Source organism: Brachyhypopomus gauderio, chromosome 9, assembly GCF_052324685.1.
Source record: "Brachyhypopomus gauderio isolate BG-103 chromosome 9, BGAUD_0.2, whole genome shotgun sequence".
In the NCBI taxonomy this organism is placed as follows: domain Eukaryota; kingdom Metazoa; phylum Chordata; class Actinopteri; order Gymnotiformes; family Hypopomidae; genus Brachyhypopomus; species Brachyhypopomus gauderio.
This window is the reverse complement of record NC_135219.1, coordinates 11092505-11099388: the sequence shown is the minus strand read 5'-3', so window position 1 is coordinate 11099388 and position 6884 is coordinate 11092505. Positions and strand designations below refer to the sequence as shown.

Sequence of the window (6884 nt, the reverse complement as noted above, 5' to 3'; positions counted from 1 at the left end):
CGCCAAGTACTTCGTAACCTCGTATGAAACGTACGAGGTTAAGAAGTACTTAGCGCTACGAACGTTTCGGGAAACCCACCCCTGTTCAGTCAGACAGCTTGTGAAACAAAATACCATTACAACTTCAAGCATTTTAAAGTAGGTGACGTTAGTCAAAATTCCAGCACTTTTCAAACGTGGAACACAGTGCAACATTAAAATTCTTCAGGTAAATGTTCCTTCCCCTGTTTTTGATGGGTGTTTCTTTATACTACCACATATCGTTACGGGAGGACACTGCAAAAAATGACTTGTAAAACGCGCTCGCGCTCTCACAGGGTCGCGCGCAGCGTGCGGAGTCGAGCGCTACGGTCAGACGCAAAAGTAGAACTGAGCCAAGAAAGCAAAAATATATATTTTTAATAAGGAAAATAAAAATAGTAACGCAGTTATTTGGATAAGTAACGTTAATCTGATTACTGGACTGGAAATAGTAGCGCGTTATATTACTAAGTAACGCGTTACTGACATCACTGGCCGTCATCCATCCAGCGCTGATGAGCGCCAGTGAGAATCATATTTCGGCCACAAAACAGATAGCACGCGCGTGTGTTGTTTATTATGATTTGACGGATTTTTTCCCCAAAAAAATCAAATGACGGAAATCCGTCGTAGTGACGGAGAACTTTAACCCATGATTTAATTTCACAGAATGCAGAAGACAGATTTGACTTTTTAATTCATTTTTTCTGGATGGTTTGTACATTTTTTAAAGAAATAAATTGGGGTTTTTATTATTTACATCATGTTTAAATAAATTTTAATTTTGTGCATTGGATGGTAGCCCTCTTCACTCCATAATCTCAGTGCTCTCTGGAATTCCTCACAACTGTCGAAGGAGTATCCTTCACAAATGTTCTTTAGCTTTTCTTCCTTCTTGGGAGAAAACACAAATATTAGCTTATATAAAATAGTCATTACATTATAAGTCTGGCATATTGACTCTGTCATGCAAAAACCTTAATTCAAAAGGACTGTACATCTTTTGTTATACACATTCATGTACTTTGTGTGTACTGAAACAACACAAAAATAGAGAACAAAAAGACAAAATTATATAATTTTACACAAAACTCAAAAAATAGACTGGACAAAATTGTTTTTGTAAGATAGCAATGCGACTGTCACGTAGGGCTACACCCCCCTCTCTGTCACTTCGGGTTCCTGTCCTCGTGTCTGTGTTGTTCTCTGCGTGTCTGTCTCCATGGTTTCCCCTCGTCTGACACGCCCGTGTCATCAGTGTCTTCACCTGTGTGTCTAGTTTAGTTCTGTGTGTGTCTTGTTTAGTTCTGTGTATTTATAGTCCCAGTGTTTCACATATCGGTTATCAGTTGTTTTGTTCTATTTGGTTAGTTTGTGCTCTTGTTATTCATGCTCTTTGGTCGTGTTGTGCTCTTGTTATTCATGCTCTTTGGTCGTGTTGTGCTCTTGTTATTCATGCTCTTTGGTCGTGTTGTGCTCTTGTTATTCATGCTCTTTGTTCAGTGTTCTACGCTTCCTGGTCTCTGAGTTCTACTCATTTCGTTGCTCAATCGTCTGTGTTTTCTGTAGCCTGATTTGCTAGTTTGTATGCGTTTACCCCGTGTTTGGTTTAAAGTGTTCGTTCGGTGTCTTAGTTTAATTCTTAGTATCGTCATGCCTGTTTATTTGTCAAACCTGGATGGCTCGCCCGTTATGACCCCTGCCTGTTTGAACGACTTTGATCATGATCATTCCTCTTAATAAATCTCGCTCTCCTCAGCGTTTGTGTCCGCCTCCAAGCTCTGTAGCGCGAGCTACGTTTAGTGTTGCCACCTGTCCCGGTTTTCACGTCGCTGTCCCGGTTTGTCCCGGTTTTCCTTCTTTTTAATATTCGGTCCCGGCAAAAAATAAAATTCATTTAATGTCCCGGTTTTCACTAGGTTAGTTCAAACGACTATTTAGACTGTTTCTGCACACTTTAAATCCGTCTTTTTTTTCTCGCTGTGTCCATTTTACACCCCCCACCCGGTAACACTTTACGTTCGCCACTATTATGCTCCTATTAGCTCAAAAATATGTCAGTGTTCGTTGGATAATAATTCTCACACTATTTCTTAAATATATATCTTAAAATGTAAAGTTAAATTGAGTGATGGACCTTTATACATAACTATTAACCAAATTCTGCTTACCGTTTCCTACTGTCTCCGTTTCGGTTCCTTTGAATTTGCGCCTTTTCGCTCCCGCGCATTCATTGGTAGACATGCGCAGATGGGTTCGCTTTCTTTTTTTTAAATTAAGGGGTGAAAATAGCCTCGCTGTGTGGCAAATGCTACTTGTACCCGGGTGCAAATAGACACTCCGATTAAAATTTGCCAACATTTCTAAACATAATCTGAATTCTGTGTACTTGTCTTGTCAAAACTGGATGTTGGATTTTTTTTTCTATGTCAAATAAACACTCAGTAATACAGTAATACCCAACCAAATTAGGTCATATTTATTCAGTAGGTTAAATGTGTTAATTTACTTCCCTTTCCTTACCCGAACCTGACAGCACCGGAGACCTTCCATCCCTCCATTTTAATGAATGTGGCTGTTATGAGTAAAAGCTGAATGTAAAGTGGGATGAGTAAAAGATTCAATCTAAACCAGGATGTAGCTGGTCTGCTGTGGAACCCTGACATCTCTCCGCTGCCTGACGTCAAAGTCTTCTTGTTCTCCACTCTTCCTCAGTTGTCTTCCTCTCTCGGAGGCTGAGCTGGGTGTCTCCACCGTCCCGTTCTCTCCTCACCCCCAGCTGTGTCCACACCTCTCCCTTTAGCATGTTAGGGTCCAATGGGAGGTTTATACCACACAGAAACGGAGACAGAAATGTAAACAGTTAAGGAGCGAGAATTGGAGAGGCGTTATGACAGTGAGACAGGGGACAGCAGGGCACATATAGGACAGATTACAATATAATGAATAGGTAAAAGAAAACTGAGCAGAGACAGAAAATAATGTAGACAACTTAAAAACATCAGAATCTGGAGTGCAGGTGTAGGTCTGAGGGTGGTGTAGAGAACTCATTTGCCCCAGCACCTGCCAACCATAGCAGCTTTAATCATACGCTGGACTGTCAGGCAGTGGTGAGGATCACAGGGTCCTGCCCCCCTCCGAGGCCACGTTTGAAGTGTCTGCCTCAGTGCCTGCCAGCATTTGTGTCTGCTTCAGACAGCCTTGGGGCGGAGTTAAAGTTCACATGAATAAAAAATGTCCCGGTGATCTCCCTGCTAAAGTGACAATACAAATAGATTTTTGTCAGCAGTTTACACCGTTTAGTAGAATGTCTCAAGCATCTGCCTGTTTATTATGTAAGGCAACTGACAGCCTTGTGGGACCGCATTATCTACGCAGACATAAATAATCGATCCAGAGCACCATCCAGGTACACATCTGATGTAAATGTAGGTGTTTGGGCCACACAAACCTGGGTGGTTTCTTTGTGGCAGGCCTGAGTGGTGTTGAATCACTCCAAACAGGCCGCCTGTGTGAGTGGTGTTGAATCACTCCAAACAGGCCGCCTGCGTGAGCGGTGTTGAATCACTCCAAACGGGCCGCATGTGTGAGTGGTGTTGAAACACTCCAAATGGGCCGCCTGCGTGAGTGGTGTTGAAACACTCCAAATGGGCCGCCTGTGTGAGTGATGTTGAAACACTCCAAATGGGCCGCCTGTGTGAGTGGTGTTGAAACACTCCAAATGGGCCGCCTGTGTGAGTGGTGTTGAAACACTCCAAATGGACCGCCTGTGTGAGTGGTGTTGAAACACTCCAAATGGGCCGCCTGTGTGAGTGGTGTTGAATCACTCCAAATGGGCCGCCTGTGTGAGTGGTGTTGAAACACTCCAAATGGGCCGCCTGTGTGAGTGGTGTTGAATCACTCCAAATGGGCCGCCTGTGTGAGTGGTGTTGAATCACTCCAAATGGGCCGCCTGTGTGAGTGGTGTTGAATCACTCCAAATGGGCCGCCTGTGTGAGTGGTGTTGAAACACTCCAAATGGGCCGCCTGTGTGAGTGGTGTTGAAACACTCCAAATGGGCCGCCTGTGTGAGTGGTGTTGAAACACTCCGTTCGGAGGTTGTTGTTTTTTCCACCCTTGCTCCTCCTGGATTCAAAATACCTTTGTTCTAGTCACATGACATCACTGGCAATTTATTATTAGTATGATCTTCCCCTCGTTGATTAATATTGTACCATTACGATGTAATTTTCAGCAATATTTCATGATTATACACACTACATAGCATTCTCTCCTCTAGCTTGTCCTTTGTAACAGCTAAATTGTAGCTTGTTTTCTATCAATGTTACCCATGTTACATTTCTCGTAATGCCACTGCCATCAGTGACTGGGAGTTCATGTGGTAACAACCGACTGTTCTGATTGGTGGATGACTCCTGCCTGCTGATCCAGAGCCAGATTAGACATTATACCAGAAGACATTATACCACACGAAAAGCACTTTCTGGGACCCACAATGTGGCACAGCTGTTATTGATTCTGTTTAAAAACAACAAACAAAAAGCTCTGTGGCCATCGTAGGGAGCTCAAACTTCACCTTTAAAAGCAGTCTTATGATTTAAGGAGACTTTAATGGGTTTATACTGCTCAAAAAAGAAATGATCCAGACTTTGAAGTCTCCTCCGTAAGAGGTGATATCTCCATCTGAATCGGTCAGGTCGTTGTCTTTTGTGGTGGGTTGCCATACGTTGGGCAGGTGTGCATCACAGACCCACTGGTGCTAAAATAAACAGGAAGATGCAACTAGTCACACCTGTGAGTTCAGCCCCGACCCGGTTATGGCCCTGACCCGCGGCACCGCGCCAGGCTGCAGGGATGCTGACAGAGCAGTCCACTCTGATCTGACCTCCCACCTCTGTGGCCGCCCTCCGCAGACCAGGGTCTGCCTCTCGCTTTGATGTGTAGTGACAGAGAACAAATGCCTGAAAGGCTGGCTGTAACTGCCCCTTAGGGGTAATTTCGGTCCTCCCCACTATAATGTGTCAGAGAGTAAAGAAGCCAATGGCAGGGTAGGGGGGTGTGGTTGCCAGAGAGAGAGGACAAGCGTCTATGTCCTCCAACAACGAGAACCCGAGATTAGCCTTGAGCAGACATTTTAATGGATCCCAAGAGCACTTGCTGAAGAGGAGGATGAGAGAGGCACTGTCAGTGCAGCATGCTGGGAGTGACACTGGTGCAGCTGTAGAGTGTGGTGATGGAGAGGAGTTAAACATGCAGGCTGTGGAAGATTTTACCAGCATCCTGGGATCGTTGTCATTGGGATGGGAGGATGACTGTGGGGATTACTAGGAGCTCATTTTCAGCAACATTACACCAATATCCTGTGGAACCTCCAGACTGACAGAAGATGTGGAAGGTGGAAACAGTGGATCCAGTAGTCATGTGACCAGGGGCTGGGAGCCCAAACTGGGCTGATGGCTCCAGCAGATCCTGGGAAGAACATCACAGAGGGCAGAGGAGCAGCATCCTGGGAAGAGCTGAGATACTGCACAGTACCCTCAAGCTCTCTCTCTCGCTCTCTCTCTCTCTCTTTCTCTCTCTCTTTCTCTCTCTCTCTCTCTCTATATATATATATATATATATATATATATATATATATATATATATATATATATATATATATATATACACACACGCATATATATATATATATATATATATATATATATATATATATATATATATATATATATATATATATACACACACGCATATATATATATATATATATATATATATATATATATATATATATATATATATATATATATATATATATATATATATATATATATATGTAGAGAGAGAGAGAGAGAGAAAGAGAGAGAGAGGGAGAGATAATGGTATTTCAGTAGATGGAATATTGTCTGAGCATATAATTGATTTAGAGTTCCTTTGCTCCTGTTACAGGTTGCTTAGTCATTGTCCCTTAATGTAAGTAGGAGGTTGGAATCTCAGTATGTGGTCGGGTAGCTGCCAGCCTCAATAGGACTCAACAGAGTGGAATAGCACGTGTGAGTCATCATTACCAGAGAGTTCTCTGTCCCGCGCGTCCTTGTGCAGACTGTCTGGTCCTGGTAACCTTCAAAGTCCCTGCAGGGGCCCCGTTGCAGCCAGAGGCGAAGCAAGCGGTGGTTACAAAATCCAAACCAAGTCCCATTATTTATGTGTGGCGTCTAGCCCAAAGAACCTCTGATCTGGGTGTGTGAGATGGAATAAAGGGCTGGGATGAGAACAACAGAGCCTGACTGCTCTCTCCACGCTGCAGGACACGGCTGCTCCCCAACCCCACTGAAATATAACAGACCCCTAACGGCCATTTTAATACACACGCCCATTCCTTCTAATGACTCCCACTGGCTGAGTCATTGTCCAAGCTCTTTTAGGGATGTTTATAGCAATTGTACAATTCACTAAGGTGGCCAGATGTCCAGTTATAGGCTGGCGTTTGAGTTTCTTGTCCTCGGTCCAGGTGTTTTGCTGGAAGCCCATTGGTCTTCCGTTTGGAAAGAGCTGAGACATGCGTTGCATTGGTCAGTGTTAGCATATCACTGGCTCACATACACACTAAAGCAAATACTTTTCATTTCATTGGTTTAACACCTGACCATGTGACCTGACCATGTGACCTCATAGTTTACTTACCAGCTAGGTTCGGCGTGAAAGTGGAAAAATGACGAGATTCATGTGTTCTGTACATTGTACCAGATCTAAATATTGATATATATTTAATTATATTACAGGTTCCAAATGCTCCAAATGAGTCAGCTCTGCTATAGAAGATATGGTTTTCATTTTGGTGTTCACCGTCACCTCCCCACTCC

At 43.4% G+C, this 6884-nt stretch overlaps 1 long non-coding RNA gene across 1 annotated transcript in view; it reads right to left on the bottom strand.

Moving 5' to 3' along the window:
• Positions 1-2540: 2540 nt before the first annotated feature.
• LOC143522483 (uncharacterized) overlaps positions 2541-6884 on the bottom strand; it is a 33585-nt gene continuing 29241 nt past the window's right edge. Inside the window, exon 5 of the long non-coding RNA XR_013133015.1 lies at positions 2541-2818. This is a non-coding gene — a long non-coding RNA (uncharacterized LOC143522483). The remainder of the gene's footprint in view (positions 2819-6884) is intronic.